At 32.6% G+C, this 19,326-nt stretch overlaps 1 pseudogene; it reads right to left on the bottom strand.

Annotated features, from left to right (window-relative positions):
* Nucleotides 1-6,799: 6,799 nt before the first annotated feature.
* LOC141498935 (integrator complex subunit 13-like) overlaps nucleotides 6,800-19,326 on the bottom strand; it is a 35,342-nt pseudogene continuing 22,815 nt past the window's right edge.

Below are 19,326 nucleotides of genomic sequence, written 5' to 3' on the forward strand. Positions count from 1 at the left end.
GGTCCGCTCTGTATATAGCATTTCTTATAGCATAATGCTATTGCATTGCATTCATTTAAACCAACTTGTTGTTCAGTCTTTCTCAATCTCCTAGGTATCTCCTCAGTTTTCAATTAGTTTCCCAGCACAAAAAGAGAGGCAAAATATTTGTGTATGTATATGTTCTTTTTTATGACATCATGGTAACCTTAAATTTTTCAAATTAATTCAAATCATGAAAGCACTTCTTGGTATTCATTATTCAAACTAATCAATTTCATACCAACAATTAACCTTGGGCTAGTTATACATTATAGTTTAATGTTCTAAATGGTATAGGATGCTAGTATAAACCCTGGGTTTGCATTGGGAGGTAGATTTCCAAGTATTTAATGCTGTCTAGAGTTACATTATATGGGATTGTTTTTCTATCTCTTGCTTTTAGGCTTTGTTGTTATATGGAAATACTGATGATTTATGTGGGTTTATTGTATATCCTGCTATTTTGCTGAACATGTTATTTGTTGAAAGGAGTTTTTTTCTTTTCTTTTTTGTTTTATTTTTTTTGTAAGGTAAATGGAGTTAAGTGGCTTGCCCAAGACCACACAGCTAGATAACACATATTGATAAGAAAAAGGTATATTGTTTTCTATCCCCATGAAATTTTCTCCAGAAGTCCATCATAAGATAAAATTTCATTCATTTTCTTAACTTCCTTCTTTTTTATTTTGTGATGAAATTTATCTACTTCTGAGAGAGGGAGGTTGAAGTCTCCCCTTATTAAACTTTTGCTGTCTATGGCTCCTGGTGTTTTACTCAGCTTTTCCTCTAAGAATCTGGATGCTATGCCAGTAGGTGAATGCATGTTTATTAATGATATAGCTTCATTGCCAATGGTAACTTTTAAGAAGATGAAGTTTCTTTCCTTATGGCTTTTAATGAGTTTGAGTTTTGATTTTCTTTATGAGATGAGGATCACTACTCATGTGCTTTTTTATTATAGCTGAAGCATCTTTTTCCTTTACCCTGCATGTATCTCTCTGCTTCAAATATGTTTCTTGTAAACTACAGAATTCTGCTTTTTAATATATTCTACTATCAGCTTCCATCTTATGGGTGAGTTCAGCGCATTCAAATTTATACTTAAGAATGCTAATTCTGTATTTCCTTCCATGCTTTCTTCCTCCATTTATATTTTTCTCTTTGTTTTAGTCTAATTCCTCCTTACCAAAATATTACTCCCTTTCCCCTTTAACTTTTCTTTTGAAATTGAACTTCTAATTTATTTTCACTTATACTTTTGCCTTCCCTTTTATCAGCCACTTCTTCCTTTATATTTCTCTTCCTCCATCCTCCCCCTTCCCTAAAGGTAGGATACATTTTTAAATCCACGTGGGAATGTATTTTATTCCTTATCAGTGCCAACTCCATTGAAGTGAATTTATTTAATGATCACAACTTCCCTTCTTTCCCTCTAAAATGATAAATCTTTTTGCTTCTTCACCTGATGTTGTTTATCATTTAACTACTATTTTTTAGAATTATCTCTTTGATTTGGGAGTTTTGGAATTTGGCTATAATATTCCTGTAAGTTTTTTTTGGGGGATCTCTTTCAGGAGGTGACCAGGGAATTCTCTCAATTTCTATTTTACCCTCTGCTTCTAGAATCGCAGGGCAATTTTACTGTCTTAATTCTTGAAAAGTGAGTCTAAGCTCTTCTCCTGATCGTGGCTTTCAGATAGCCCAATAATTTTGTAAATTATTTCTTCTGGATCTGTTTTTGAGGTTGGTTATTTTTTCCAATGAGATATTTCACATTTTCTTCTAATTTTTGGCTTTTGGGGAAGACTGTTATTTCTTCCTGATTTCTTGCAAAGTCACCAGCTTCCTTTAATTCCATTCTTCATTTGAAGGAGTTATTTACTTCAGAGAGCTTTTTTATCTCCTTTTCCATCTGGTCAATTCTGCTTTTTAAGGCATTCTTCTCCTCATTTGCCTTATGTTTTGATTTTTCCATTAGGCCTAAACTGGTTTTGAACACATTATTTTCTTCAGTGTGTTTTTATATATCTTTCACCAAGCTTTTGTTTTGGTTTTCATGATTATTCTGTATTGCTCTCATTCCTCCTCCCAATTTTTCCTCCATCTCCCTTAATTGCTTTTCAAAGTCTGTTTTGAGCTCATCCCTAGTCTGAGCCCATTTTCAATTTCTCTTGGAGGTTTTGGATATGGAAGCTTCGATTTGTCATCATCTGAGTATATGTTTTGATCTTCCATGGGATAAAATCAATTCTCTATGGTCAAATTCTTCTTTTTCTGTTTTTTTAATTCATTTCCTCAGCCCAATACTAATTTACAGCACTTCTAAGGTTTGGGGTTTTTTTGGGGGACACCCCACTGGGACCTTTAGTCCTCCAAGTTCTTTTGCTCTGTTGGCTGTGCTTTGATATGTAGATTACCCTTGTACTTCCCTCTACCCTGGGTCTATAAGTAGGAATCCTGCTTGGTTATTTGGTATGGAAGCCCAAACTGCAACCTGGATCTGAGTGTAGGCCAACAGCAGATTTCTCCTGCGAGGGAAAACAGAGAAAGCTCTGCAGACTTCCCTTACCATCTCTGGGGGTGCAGGCTGCTTTCTCCTGATTCTCACTGCAGATTCTGTGGCCTGTGCTTCTCACTCCACACTCATTCTGGTGAAGCAGAGTCCTCTACCTGCCTCTTCAAGCTGCTGCTGGTGATCTCTGGCCTGTGTTGTGCTGGGCTGGGCTGGACTGGGCTTGTCTGAGCTGTGGTATGACTTTCTTTCCAACCCCCCCCTTCCTAGTGAAACACACCTTTCCTGTGTAACTTCTAAGTTATCTTGGACTGGGAAAATGTATCACTCAGTCTTTCTGTGGGTTCTGTACCTCTAAATTTTGGCTAGAGACATCATTTGTTAGTTTTTTTGGAGTTTGTGGGGGAAGGAGTTCCCTGGGAAATGCTCCTTTCACACTGCCATCTTGGCTCCTCTTATGATATTTTTAAGAAAAGAAGGTGAGTGAAATAGCACAAAGGAAATGGAGAGATCAATCCAAGAAAAACTTCCTGGAAGAAGGATTTTTCTTTTTACATTTGTACGTGTTTGTTGTTTTTGCTATTGTTTTTGCATTAATTTCTTTTCTGTCCCAGGTCCCATTTTGGCTTCAAATCAGATTCCATGATGTTTTTTTATTGATTAAAAGATTGATATTCATGATTACAAAGTCAGAAATTGCATACCTGGTAGAAACTCCTATCAAACTGAGTACTTTTATATGCAATATATTTAATTTTAAATTTAGCTAACAATAAATAATGGGAAGATAACAGATAAAAGACAGCTATAGAAGAAAGAATTGGAAGAGGAATTATCAGCTTGTCACAAGCAGTACTTGAAGTACAGAAGCTTATGTAAGCAATAAATTTCTTGAAAAGTAGAATATATCAAATAGAAATCAATGACTCCCTGATAAAACAAATATTAAAACAAAGTCAAAAGGCTGAAAAATACATGAAAATGTAACATTTCTCTCAGCAAAACAAAAGACCTAGAAAACAGCAAGGAGAAGAAATAAGAATCATTGACTTTTTTGAATGCCAGGATTAAACAAAAAGTCTATAGCTTGCATTTTAAGAAATTTTAAATAAATAAAACTATTCAGATCTTTAGAAACAGAGGGTCAAATGGAAGTAGAAATAATTCACTGATTAACTCCTCAAAAAATCATAAAAGAAAAATTCCCAGGAATATCACAGTAATATTCAAGAATATTGAAGATGAAGAAAAAATACTACAAGCAGTCAGAAATTAAGTATTGAGGAGTATTTACTGCAGTATTTACAGGACACTCATTAGTAGTCTAAGTGTATTCTTCTATTAAGTAGAGAATCATTTGAAATATAATATTTATGAATGCAAAGAACTGGGTTTATACCAAAAATAACTTCTCTAACAAAATTGAGTATAATGCCAAAGGATAAAACTTTGATGTTTAATGAAATAAACTTCTAATTATTTCTAAACAAAACACCAGAGCTGCAGAGAAACTTTGAAGTTCAAATATAAGAATGAAGAGGAACACAAACAGGTAAATATGAATGGACAATGATAAAATACTAAGCAAAGATAAATTTACATTCAAATATGAGAAGATGATATGCATATTCTTTCTCAATCTCATCATTATCTTGGTTCAAAGAGAGAATCCAATTAAAAAAATACCTAGAAGTTATTCTCATAGGTATAGATGATGTTCAGAAAATAAAATGGAAAGAGAAGAATACTTGGGGAAAGGAGAAGGAAAAGAAAGGATAGGAAAATTACCTCATGTAATTAGGCTGTATAAATATAGATCTATATGAACAAAGAGGAGGGAGTGGGAGGAAGAATGGACACTTGAACTTCGCTCTTATTTGAATGAAAGAAAAATGCAGATACACACAGAATTGAGTACAGAAATACATTTCACTCATCAAGAAAATAGAATGGAAAAGAAATAAGGAGTTTGCCTATTTGGGGAAGATCAATCATGAGGGACTAAAGAAACAAAAAATTCTATAGCTTTTTTTTTTTTTTTTGAGAAGAGAATGTGTATTAATGAGATTTGTTATTATTGTACTGAAATTCTAGTAGCCTAATAACCAACCATGATTCCAGAAGACTGTTAATGAAGCATGTGACTTAGTTCTGATAAAGAAATGAAGGATTCAATATAGAATGAAGAGGGTAAATGTGGAAATGCGGTTAATGTAGGAATTTGTTTTCATTGTCTATAAGTGTTTGTAATGGGTTTGGTTTTTCTTGTGTCCTCATTTCAGGGGACAGAGAGAAAAATGATTTTGTGTTTAAATCAAAATGTTCATAAGAATTAAAAAAATGCTGAGATTTATGTTTTTAAGTCACTCAGTCTTGTCAGGCTTTTTATGATCCAATTTGGGGTTTTCTGATTTGTCATCTCCAGTTCATTTTACAGAAGACAAAACTGAGGCAAACGTAAGTGATTATGACCATATTTTAACTCAGGAAGGTGTCTTTCTGATTCCAAGCCCAATGTCCCATCTGTTGTGTCATAAAATTAATGTGTGTGTGTGTGTGTGTGTGTGTGTGTGTAGTTTAAAAGCAAATCATATTATTGGAAAGAGAAGGAGATTACAACATATGTGAAATGAATCAATTAATGGTATAACTAGTAATTACAGGATTATTTCATTGATAGGAGGAGAAGGTGAACAAAGCATTAAAAATTAATATAAAAGTGCCTACTATTTGCCAACCACTATGTTTATCTGTTTGAACATAAATTAAAAAGTAAGACAATATCTCATCTTAACATAGTTTATACTCAGATAGATGAATTCTGCACATATAGGAGAGTTGTGGCCAGGGAAGTGAATTTTTTATATTTGGAAAGTATAAGAGATGAGAAAATTAGTATAGGAAATTAAATTGTCATACCCTTTCAAGAAGCAATGGAATTATTGATTTCATTACCGTCCTTAGATGACAAGATAAAAAGTAAGGAAAAAGGGATTGTGGGAATACTATTTTTCATTATTTTAATTTTACCTTTCTATTATAGACATTAAAATCTAGATTCTAGAATTATATATCTAGGAACTTTATACACTAAAGTCTAATATTCCATTTTTTAATCATCCAAACTCAGGGTAACATCATTACCTACAAAATAACTTATTGAATGAATTCTTAAGTCAGAGAATTTATATAATTCAATAAATATTTATTAAGTACTGTGCTAAGCTCTGAGTATATATTTAGGAAAAATAAAATTCTCTCTGTCCTCAAAGTGCTTACAATGTATTTGGAGAACCCAACATACTATGTATACAATAGTTAAAGTAAGGTAAAGGAAAACAATTATGAAAATTAAGAATTTTAACCAATGCAAAGAATGATCAAGACTCCAGAGAACTGATAAAACAGAGGGATGAATAAGATACATATTTTCAGAAAGAGACAATAAGGGATTTTTTTTTTTTTGCTTTAAGATATTTATTCTTATAAGAAAAACTTTATTGATTTTGGGGGAAGTGAGGAGAAGAAAGAGGGATGGTGATAGTGATAGTTCTAACAAAAAAAAGAGAAACAAGTGAAATAAAATTAGCAAAAATGAATAGATCAAGGGGTGGTTCAGAAGGGAATAAAGATAAGTGAAAAGCATTCAATCTAACATTTTAATTTTGAAAAAATACTTATAAAATATTAAAGTTATATGTATATTCATCATTTAATATCCATCCTCTTTTTCTATTCAAAACTGTATAGGGGATATGTTGAGCTTATCGAAATTTATCAGATTCATAATAATAAAAAAAATTAAGGCCCTTTAAATATTACCAAGTACCAATTTCATTCAGAGTTCTTCTTATCTAAAATGACTCTTTCATTATAGATGACTGATTTAATAATGAAAATGTGCAAGAGTTGAGACTCTCTACAATATATTTATTATGAACTCTGTATCCACACACAAGCTAAGAAATGATTATTATCTATTTAGTTGCCACTTTGCTTCAGATCTTTTGAGTTCCATTTTATGCTGTAAAGACAAATTACATGTAAAGCTACCCATAGTGAAATTTAATTCATGTAGTTTAATTCCAAGAGGGAACTAAAAGACCAAAGTGCCTCAGGTTTCCAATTAATCAAACAATTCTGAAGGACATCATCCAAAGAGAATATAATAAGCACTTTGTAAACAAATCTTCCCTTTTGGGAATATTTTTTTCCATCACAGTGTGACTCAGGATACAAATTATAGTCTAACAATATTTTTAATGTTTATTGAAGATATGACATCGGAAGATAAGCTTCTAAGGTCAGAAGGTGTTCTGCATGCTCCTAGGGAAGAGAAGAGGACAGATACAGGTAGCTCCAGTATTAATGAAGTGACTTTGCCGAATTCAAAAGGAAGCTCATTACAAAAGTTTCTTGTGGCAAAAAAGGAAAATCCAATTCTGTAAAGAACATTATTGCATAGGCACTTGGAATGAAATATCTAGGAAATAAGGTAAAGTGGATACAATGCAATAAGAAATGGAAAGATTAAACATTGACATCATGAATATCAGTGAATTTAAATGGATGTGAAAGGGTGATTTTTAAATCAATTGGTTTCTACATAGATCACTGTGGGCAAGAATTCTTTTGAAGAGGTGGGGCAGCCCTCAAAAACAAAAAAAAAAGGAAGAAAGCAGTATTGGGGTATAATCTCAAAAATTACAAAACTATTTTTTCAAATTCAAGGAAGATCAGTCAATATCACAATAATTCAAGTCTTACTCTAACCACTGATACTGAAAATACCAGATGTGATGAGTTATATGAAGTCTATGTTATCTAGAAATAACATCAGAAAATAAATGTCATAGTCACATAGGATAATGGAATGCTAAAGTAAAAAGTTAAAAGATAATTGGAATGACAGGAAATTTTGACTTTGGAATACAAAATGAAATACAGATCAGAATCGATTGGAATTTTTTAAGATAAGATAAGGCAACTCAACAAATGGACATCTCTCACTGGCCAATATTTCTTTTAACATTTTCACATTTTATTTGTTTTCCATATACATACATACATACATATATATATATATATATATATATATATATATATACACAATAATATACAATAATAATATGTATCCATCCTCTCCCCCACAGAAGGCTGTCTGATAATCTCTACATTGTTTCCATGATATACATGTTTGAAAATTAAGTGTGTTATAAGAGTAAACATAAGAGTAAACATAACCCTCTACCCCCCTCTGTCTCTGTCGTGAGTTGCTTTCTTTATCATAAGCCCACCAGAGAAGTTGCTTCAATATTTTTCCCACAGTTCCTATTACTATCTCTCTGTCTCTCTGTCTCTCTCTGTCTCTCTCTGTCTCTCTCTCTCTCTCTCTCTCTCTCTCTCCTTTCATCCTTGCCTTGTCCAAAAGTGTGTTGAATCTGAGAACCCACTCCCCCAATCTTCCTTCTCTTCTATCACCTATTCCCCCTTCCCTTCCCCATTCCCCCTTATTCCATACCTTTTTTTCTGATTTTTTTCTAGGTTAAGATAGATTCCTCACCCTATTAAGTGTGTATGTTATTTCCACTCTGAGCCATTTCTGATGAGAATGAAGGCTCACTCATTTCCCCTTGCCTTCCCCCTTTCCACTCCACTGAAATAGTTTTTTCTTGATTCTTATGTAAAATTTCTTAGATTCTTCTTCGTCTCTTTTCCCTTCCTCTCAGTACTTTCCTTTATCACCCATTGACTCCATCTTTTTACTATTTTATAGTGTTATATTCAGATCCTTCCTGTGCCTTGTCTATATTTTGCTCCTTCTAACAGCTCTTATAAATGAGAAAGTTCATATGAGTTAGCTTCTTCCCATGCAGGAATACACACAGATCAACATCATTAAGTTCCTCACAGTTAGTCCTTCTCTTCCACTCCCTCTATGGTTCAGAGTCCTGTACTTGGAGATCAAACTTTCTATTCAGTTCTGGTTGTTTCAACAAGAAAATTTGAAAGTCCCTTGTGAAAGTTTCCCTGAACGAGAATGTTCAGTTTTTCCTGGGTAGTTGATTCTCAGGTGTAAACCAAGACATTTTGCCTTCTGGAATATCATATTCCAATCCCTATGAGCCATTAATGTAGATGCTGTCAGATCCTGTGTAATCCTGACTATGGAGCCTCAGTATTTAAACTGTTTGTTTCTGTCAGCTTTTAGAATTTTCTCTTTGATTTGGGAGTTTTGGAATTTGGCTATAATATTCCTGGAATTTTTTCTTTTGGGATCTCTTTCAGGAGGTGACCAGTTAATTATCTCAATTTCTATTTTAACCTCTGCTTCTAGGATCTCAGAGCAATTTTGCTATATTATTTCTTGAAAAATGAAGTCTAGGCTCTTCTCCTGATTGTGACTTTCAGATAGGCCAATGATTTTTAAATTATTTCTTCTGGTTATGTTTTTGAGGTTGGTTGTTTTTCCAATGAGATATTTTACATTTTCTTCTAATTTTTGGCTTTTTGGGGGGAAGAGTTTTATTTCTTCCTGATTTCTTACAAAGTCATCAGCCTCCTTTAATTCCATTCTGAATTTTATGGAGTTATTTTCTTCAGAGAGCTTTTTTAACTCCTTTTCCAGCTAGCCAATTCTGCTTTCTAAGGGCATTCTTCTCCTCATTTGCCTTTTGTTTTGCTTTTTTCATTAGGCCTAAACTGGTTTTTAACATATTATTTTCTTGAATATTTTTTTGGTATATCTTTCACCAAACTTTTGATTTGATTTGGTTTTCATGATTTTTCTGCATCACTCCCATTTCTCCACCCTATTTTTCCTCCATCTTCCTTAATTGCTTTTAAAAGTCTTTTTTGAGCTCATCCATAGTATGAGTCCATTTTCTATTTCTCTTGGAGGTTTTGGATATGGAAGCTTTGATTTTGTCATCATCTGAGTAAGTGTTTTGATCTTACATGGGACTAATGTAATTCTCTGTGGTCAGATTCTTATTTTTCCTGTTGGTTACTCATTTCCTCAGCCCAATACTAATTTACAGCACTTCCAAGGCTTTGGGGTTTGTTTTGGGTACACCCCACTGGGACCTTTATTCCTCCAAGGTCTGATACTCTCTTGCCTGTGCTTTGATATGTAGATGGCCCCCATACTTCCCTCTGCCATCAGGCTATAGGGAGGGATCCTTCTATCTTAGTATGGAAGCTCAAACTGCAATATCTGAATGTAGGTAAACAGCAGAGTCCTACCCCAGGGAGTGCAGAGAAATCTCTGCAACCTTCCCATACCATCTCTGGGGGTGCAGTCTGCTTTCTCCAGATTCTTGCTGCAGATTCTGTGGCTGGTACTCCTCACTTCACACTCACCCAGGTGCAGCAGAGTTCTCTCACCACCCCTTAAAGCTGTTGCCAGTGATCTCTGGGCTGGAGTGGGCTGGGATGGGGTGGGCTGCGCCATGGATTTTTTTCCCTGTCCCTGGTCCTGGTGAAACACACATTTTCCACAGAACTTCTAAGTTTTCTTGGACTGAGAAAATGTATCATTAGCCTTTCTGTGGGTTCTGCCCCTCCAAATATTGACTAGAGTCATCCTTTGCTTTTTTTAATGTTTGGGCAAAGGAGTTCCTGGGAAATGCTGCCTTCATGCTGCCATCTTGGCTCTTCCCTCCCCCTCACTGGCAAGTATTGAAATGATTGATGATATATTTGCAGTCAAAGTTGGAAAAATACTAGATAACCAGTAAAAACTAGATCTGAAGCTGACTGTGGTTCATATGACACATTTCTAAGTGTAAAATCAGACTTACATTGAAGAAAAGAGGGGGGAATATCAAATTATATGATATGTAAGTTTTTCAATAGATTTAAGAGCTTAGATCTGTCCTGGAGAATGAAGTCAAGTAAGCATGCATTGCTAAAAATAAAGCTAGTGGAAGTAACACCTGAGATAGTTAAAATCCTCTATCCTTAACTCTCTCTTTCCAGTGCCTTAATTTAGGCAAAGTTCTTTATAGCCTACTTTTCCAAGAAATATTTATTTGCTTTGTTCTCTTCATTTTTTCAGTTGATTTAAGGCTCTTTTTGAATTCTAATGTATATCATTCACTAATCACTTGTCAATGCTATATTCTCTATCACATGAAAAGTAGTCCATCTAAAATATAAAATTGAGTTTCTCTCTTTTTTTATAGGTTTCACGTTATTTTTATGTAGGAGATTTGTTGTCATGTCTCACTCCTAGAAATATCATTTAAAGAAAGGAGTGATATATGATGACATTCATACTGTCAAGTAAAGTGCTCTGGTTCTTCCCTTTTCTCACCTCAATTTAGTGCTCTTAATACTCTTAAGACTCACCTTGAATCTATTCCTTTTCATCTCTCCTATATCAGACTTGGAAATAAATATAAGCTCTTCTTTCTTAAGGTAAAAAGCCATCCTGGGAAATGTTGGGCTTTTCAACTGAGCCCTTTATCTTTCTCTGTTCCCAACTGAGCATGTGTTATTGGCATCTTATCATTTCCTCTTCTTTATCCAGACTAACCTTTTTTCCCACTTTGTTTTCTCAACCATTCTCCACCATTACTATTAGTCTACTCTTTCTTCCATTCTAACCAAGCTCTAATATGAAGAAATTGCTATCCTAATTTTGCTAATATCCAGTTTTGTTGAGTGCTTCTGCAGAATTCTTTCCTCTCATCTCCCCAACTTCCCAAATTGTTAGTCTATCTCTCCCTTTGTTATACAGACTTAAGAAATATTTTGATTAAACTACAGAGAAGTATGAGATTGGATCCAAGAAATATATATTTCAATCTTCTTATTGCCAACTCTTTAATTTTCCCTTGTTTTTATGCCCTTTATTATTCTTAGTTCTTTATGAATTTTGTATGATTTTTTTGTTCCTTCTTGTATTCTTGTGTCCATTTTTCATTTAATTTTGTAATAAGTAATTTGTTTCATTCTGTTCTATTTAAGTGATAAAATAGCCAATCAGTGTTATTCATGAAAATTAGACAAGTGTGACAAAGTTCTGTGAACTGCAATGACAGCATAGGAATATAGTACAATAGTCTGAGCAAACATGACTTTAGGGTTCATTTCTAAGTGACCAAGGTAGAGCTATAGTTATCTGAGAGGTTGAATCAATTGTGGTATTGCAGCACACCTCTAAGGAGCAAAGGTAGAATTGAATTATATGAAAGAAGGAAGATGTCTAGTAATCTTCCTGACTATTAAGGTATTTTAGAACCAAAGACTCAGCCTGAGAAAGTCCAGAAAAAAGGTCAGCTTTTTCCTCTTCTATCTATTCCAGTGCTGGTTTATTTACAACCACTGATATATAATTTTCTCTTACATTCACTAAATGTTTCCAACAAGATGAATTTTATTTTAATCACAGAGGCCAAGGGTTAACTAGAGATAGGGATAAATGTATTATTAAGCTCAATGTCTGCCCAAATGGTAGGAATTTCCCCATCTGAGAGTAGAGAGCAATTGTCACAGAACTCATACATTTTCATCTGAAATTGACTTCCTAAAGTCAAAGAGGAGAGAATAACATGAACCTTGGGGCCATTATATTGCCCAGAGGCTTAAATGAGCTCATTAGTGTAACAGAGTGTTACATTTAATTAGTAATCTAAAACATTAGTAAACTTATTTAATTGTTTCGTTTCTTCTGTATAATTTTCCTTGAGCACTTTTTATTATATTTCATTTTTGTGGAATGTTTGCAAGTTGAGTGACCTAGTAACCTTCAGTTTTTCTTGAAGGGATAAATTAAATGTTTCTCTTTTGCGAAAACAAAAGAAAAACATGTTTTTATCTGGATTCCTTTGGGGAATTTCCTTGGGGAAGAAGGTTTTGGCTATAAATGTTCATGTTCACATCACTAGAAGTCTACTTTACTAAATTATAATTATATTAACTATGTCTAAGACTTTTGTCTTATCTGCTAAACTGATAATTCTGAAAAAAATAAATGATATGACTTGCTTTTAATGAAGTCATACTAATTTGATATTTATACAGTAAAACATTCAATAACCAGTTTCTAGAATTGTGAAAGAAATAAACTTTGGAATTAGGAGTATATCATTTGCAGAATCCATTGTCTTTTCTCAATTAAAACTCATGTAACATTTTCCCAACTCTGATAATAATTGGACATCAGATGATCACATTGATTTATACTATTTTTTTGGAAAAGGGATAATTCAGAAATTTGAATTCCATGACTATATGTTTTTTCAATAAATTTTTGTTTGATTTTTGTTTCTTGCCCTATAATTGGTTGAGAAAGGGAAAATTTGGAACTGAACAGAAAAGAATAAAAAAACTGTGCATATATATTTATCTATCTGTCTATCCAATTACAAATCTAGACATTGGAAACAACCTTGAGATCTAAGCTAAAGGAGTCATGATCAAGCCCTGCTTATTCATCAGATTAGGAAGAAGAGATATATCATGCCTTCAAAATAATACAGAAAAACACAAAAGCTGAAAGTTAGGGTGGCCCTGTATTGTCATGTCTTTTATCTTCCTTCTTGTATTTGTTTTGTTATGTGTGAGCCCTATGTCTGCTCACTTTTCCCCAAACCTGGGTAGATGTGCATCTGTGGGAGATTGGCCATCAAGTTTATACATTTTTCATTTAAGCTAATTATATGCTCTGAATTCATACTGAAGACAAACAGAACTGTGGTTTGGGATTGATACCAGATCTTATGTAATACAATTTTTTTGCCTTTGCATATATCTCATTTATTTTACAGTGTATCTATCTCTGTTATAGAACTCACTCTCTATATAATACTCTAGATTTGTCAGTCACATTCTTAAAGAACAAGGGAGAATAAAAATTTAAGCCTCTTATACTTTGAGCAAAAAAGCATTAGACAATTGATTATGAAATTATCTAAATAATTTTAGAAAAGATTGCTGAGAAAGTCAAATCTCATCCAAAGCATTTTCTAGCTTAAAGTGATTGAGTGTGCATGTTCTTCACTTCTCCTGCATTATGTGTATTACTAAAACATGGAATATCTGAGAATGGTTGGCAGGAATATAGCACTATATTTGAAAACACAATCTTCTTTTAATGCTTAAAGACTACTTGGCAGTTATTGGGATTAATTGAAACAATACATTTAAATGTTGCTGAGCTGTCACTGGCTTATTAACAGAAATAATTCCCTCTTTTTCCTGTTTCTTTTATGTAATGTAATATTGTTTGTGCTGTGATTCTTGGCAGCCAGGAAAGGCAGGGTTACAGGTACCAAATCTATTAACAAAATGTATAAGCTTACTGGGAAATGTGACACATTAACTATTTAGTCTTTACCATTCCCATTTTTGTGATTATTAGGATATTGAGTTTAGCGTAAAGCAATTTAGGTTTGTGTTGGCAAGAGCTAGCAATCATCTCTAACCCCTGACCTTCAGGTTAATGAGAAGTTCCTCTGGGTAATTGTCCCATCTTAAGACTGCTCTGTGCTGTGTAATCTTTATTACTGTAAAATGACATTTAAAGTTTGTTTTACATGAGTTAGTTGGAACACATTACTTCAGCAGTGAGCAATAATTATCTGCCTCCTAGCTGAAAATACATGCTGGGGATAAATTGTGTTCGTCTGGTAGCCTTTGTTTGGAAGACAAGTTAATTAAAAGAGGAATGTTGAAAAATATGTCTGCCCACTGAGTGTTGATGGAATAACAATATCACTTTACAAGAAAACATTTCACAAACAACAACTTGGATTTTGTTATGAAGTTATGAAAGACAATGAGGGAAATGAAATGTTCCTGTAAACAACATTTGTGGCCCAAAACAGAAAGAAAGAGAAGAACAGATGAGATGAAATATCGATTTATTTCAATCAAGTCATCAAAGAATAAAATATTCTGTGCTCAGCTGGCACTTAAACTACTCAGTACTGGCATGAAATAATGCATTTTAGTAATATAACTTTATTAAAATTTACAAACATTTCTTTACATAATCATTCATTACAGTCTGTCATAGTGATAATTTCTCTCTAGAAAATGTCAACTGTATTTCATTTATTGATGCATTATAGCTATCTCATTCATGTGCATATTTGGTAAATATGCTTGATTGTGCTTGTCCTTATAATTATAAATTATACTTGATTCTTGTCCTTTGTTGTAGAAGAGGACCAAAATGATATCATTATTTTAAGGTCAAATTGTAGTATATCTGATTATGACTGATCAGACCAATACTAGAACAGAATGCTCTACCAGGTTAGACACAAATAGTTCATATGAGCACCTCAGGAGAGGTCTCTAATCTTATGCATCTTACATTTCCTTTCCGCTGCTTTGATTATGTCTTATTCATATAGCTGAGCACCATTTCTGATGAGGGCACCCTATGCTGAGTGGTCCTCTGTCAGTCTTTCCTGTGTTGCAGAATCAATTCTAAAGTTCTTAAGAAAGACCTTGAAAATGTCCTAATGGTGTTTTTTTCTGATCCACCTGTAAGTACTTGCCCTATATGAGTTCTCCATACAATAGTCTTCATGGAAAGCCTATGTTCAACATTAGAACAACATGGTCAACCCATACTAGTTGTGCTCTCTGTAAAAAAGTCTGAATATTTGTCAGTTTAGCTCAAGAAAACACTTCTGTCTGGCATACTCTCATACCAGGTGATCTTTGGAATCTTCCTAAGATAATTTAAATGGATATGACTCAGTTTCCTGGCATGGTGCTGGTAGACTGTCCAGGCTTCACAAAACATAAAACAATGAAATCAACACAATAGATCTTCATTTTGGTAGTCAGTCTAATACCTCTTCTCATCTACACTTTAATTTGGAGCTTCCCCAAAACTGAGCTAGCTCTGGCAATGCATGTGACAACCTCATTATTGATCTATGACTCCCAGACAAATGAACTTCCAAGGTAAGTGAACTTATCCATGTCATTCAGAACTTTTCCACATGCTGTAACCATTGATGTACGATGTAGTACTGGCTAATGGAGAACCTGCATTTTCTTGGAGTTAATGGTAAGGCCAAAATTAGTAGAAACTACAGAGACTGGATCCCTACTTTGTTGAAGCACAACTTCAAAGACTGCATTGAGTGCAGAACCAATTGTAAACAAAAAATCATGTAGTAACACACACTCCACTTTTGTCTTGGCTAGTAGTCTTTTCAAGTTTTAGAATTTACTGTCAGTGAGGTGACTGATCTTATAGCCATATTTATCTTTAATTAAGATATTTGATAATATGAAACATCATGCTAAAATATCATGCATAAAAGCATGGGTAAAGGAAACTGCGTTGTTTTACTCATTTGGTGACTTTACACTTATTCTTCAGCTTGTAAATTCAAAATGGAATACATTTATTAATCTATGAATCAATATCTCACTTTTTTATGATCACCTTTAATCTATGGATACATCTTTCAGTCATTATTAAAAACCTTGGCTCTGACCAGTGGTGCTACAATGCTATGAAACTGCTTCTCTGTTGTATATTTAAAAAATAACCAACAAAGTAGAATATTAGTTTAGAAAACAAATTATAATATTCTCTTTTTTCTACCAAGTCTAAGGAGACCAAAGTTAAAATGACTTTTTTTGGTGCTCTTTACCCGATAATATCCACCACACCTTGTCTAGTTTATTGGTGTGGTGCTAATCTCACAGTTACCAATGGACAATCTACTCATATACAAAATTCAGACCAGGTTTTCACTGGTGAAATATAGATTCACTCAGTTTTGCAGGTAATGAAGAGGCTAATATAATGTGTTAGAATGCTGAGAGTGGAGTAAGTAAGATGTGAATTAAAATCTTGATTCACACATAGACTAGCTACCTGTTCAATAGTAAACCATTTAATCACTAATAATACCTCTATTGCCTACAGGTTTAAATGATATAATATAGGCAAAATGACTTTCATCCTTGAAACCATTATATAAATATCAGTTATTAATAAATTTCAAATGTTACTAGGATGGCATACACCAGCTTCAGTCTTTTATTCAGGCATTCATTTTTCTTTTTTAATATTAAGACTTTACTTAATTACTAAAGTTTTCAGAGAAACATTTTTATACTTATTGGGGCTTCACAGTAAAGGAAAATGCAGATAAGACCTATTTAAATGATTCTTCCAGATTATTTTCCTCCTTAAAACATGTTAGAAAACACTTTGGATGCTATATATTAAATAAGAATAATAATGGTTTTGCATCTACATATTTGTAAAGTGTTATATATTCTTTATCTTATTTAATTCCAACAATTGTATGAATCACATGCTAACACTATTCTCATTTTTATGTGAAGAAAGTGAGGTTCAGATAAAAGCAGTTCTGAGGGAAAATTTTATATTTTAAAATGCTTAAATAAATAAATTAAAGAAGGAAGAGACTGATGAATTGGGCATACAACTAAAAATCTAGAAAAAAGAAAAAATTAATCCTCCACTCCCCATTTAAATAGCAAATTAGAAGAGTTTAAACAAATTGAAAGTAAGAACATTATTGAACAAATAATTAAAACTAAGATTTCTTTTTTATGGAAGAAAAATAATAACATAAATAAGCATTTTGTTAGTTTGTTAATAAAAAAAGAAAGAACAAAATGAAATTATTAACATAAAAAAGGAAAAGGGGTGAATTCACCACCAATGAGGAGATTAAAGTAATAATTTGGAGCTATTTTGCCCAACTCTATGCTAATAAATCTGACAATTTAAATGAAATGGATGAATATTTACAAAAATATAAACTGCCCAGATTAACAGAAGGAGAAATATAATTATTAAATAACTCTATTTTAGAAAAAAAGAAATTGAACAAGACATCAAGAAATAAAATCTCCAGATCCAGATGAATATAAATGTATTCTAGCAAACATTTGAAGTATAACAAATTCCATTCTAAGTAAACTTTTTAGAAAAAAAAGGTGGAGTACCACAAATATATTGCTTAAACTAAATTAGGAAGAGCCAAAACAGTGAAGTAAAATTATAGATCAATTTTCTTAATGAATGTTGATACAAAAAATTTAAATAAAGTATTAGCAAAGATATTCCAACAAGTTATCACCAGAATACTGTACTATAATCAGTGACAATTATACTAGGAATGCAGGGGAAGTTTCAATAATAGAAAAACTATTCACATAATTTACCATATCAATAAGAAAACCATCAAAATTCATATGATTATCATAAGATGTTGACTTTTTTTGACAAAATAGAATGCAATTTTCTATTAAAAACATTACAGAGCAAGGAAACAAAGCGAGTATTCTGTAAAATTATAAAAAGTATCTATATAAAACCATCAGAAACAGTATTTGTAATGGGGAAATCTAGAAGCATTTCAAATAAAATTAATGGTGAAAAAAGAATGCTCATTATTACCACTATTATCCAAAATTGTAAGGGAAAAGTTTGTTTTAACAATAAAAGAAAAAAAAAATATGAAGGAATTAGAATGGCAATGAGGAAATCAAATTTTCACTTTTTGCAAATTATATGATGTATACATACAGAATGCTAAATAATCAAATTAAAAATCATGAAACAACAGTTTTAGACATTGCAGACTATAAAATAAAACCAGATAAATCATCAGCTTTTCAATATATACCAACAAAGCACAGAAGAAAGAGACAAAATGAGAAATTCTATTCAAAATAACTGTAGGCAATATAAAATATTTGAAAGTCTACCTTCAAAGACAGGATGGGAAATCTTTGAACACAATTACACAACATTTTTCAAACACTGTCAGATACAAAGAATTGGAAATATATCAATTGTTTGTTCATGGGTATGACAAGCTAATAAAAAGTGACAATTCTGTAAAAGTTCATTTACTGATTCAAATCAATATTAAAGAACCTACCAACATATTTTTAGAGATATAAAAAATAACAAAATTCATCTAGGGAAACAAAAGGTCAAAAACATTAATGGAATTAATGAGAAAAAATACAAAAGAAGGTGGCCTAGAGGAGCTACATATAGCACTATAATATAAAGCAACAGTCATTAAAACTATTTGGTAATACTAAGAAACAGAATAGTGGATCAGTGGAATAGATTAGGTTAAAAAATAGTAATAAATAACTATAATAATGACTAGTATTGGATAAACTGAAAGACTAGTTTCTGGGATAAAAACTCTGACTAAAACTGCTGAGAAAACTGGATAATAGTATGAAAGAATTTAGACATTAAACATCTCACACCCTATACCAGGATAATGTTGAAATGAGTACATGACAAATATTAATATATGTTTAACACAATTATACAAATAAAACCTATATTAGAGTTTTCTTTGATATGGGTGGGGGAAGGAAGAAAGGGATGGTAGAAAAATGTAGAACTCAAAAGTTTACAAAAGGATGAATGTTGAAGACTATCTTTGAATATAATTAGAAAAAGTTAAAACAAAATACAAAACCTAAAAAAAATAAGTCATTCCCCAAAGTAAAAAATGAGCAAGTGATATAAACAGAACATTTACAAATGAAGAAATGTTTTCTGTGTGTCTCTATATCTGTGTGTGTGTGTGTGTGCATGTGTGTGTGTGTGTGTGTGTGTGTGAGTGTGTGTGTATTTTGTCTTTTATTTTTAACAATTGTATTTGGAAATGAAAAGTGCAATACCATCTTTAATATTTCCAGAAGGAATGCTCTTTACTTAAAAAGCATTTATGAATTATAATACAAATCTCATCTGTCAACCCTTCACTTATCATTTGCCAGTCTACATTGTGTACAAAAAT

The sequence above is a fragment of the Macrotis lagotis genome, chromosome X, assembly GCF_037893015.1.
Source record: "Macrotis lagotis isolate mMagLag1 chromosome X, bilby.v1.9.chrom.fasta, whole genome shotgun sequence".
Lineage (NCBI taxonomy): Eukaryota > Metazoa > Chordata > Mammalia > Peramelemorphia > Peramelidae > Macrotis > Macrotis lagotis.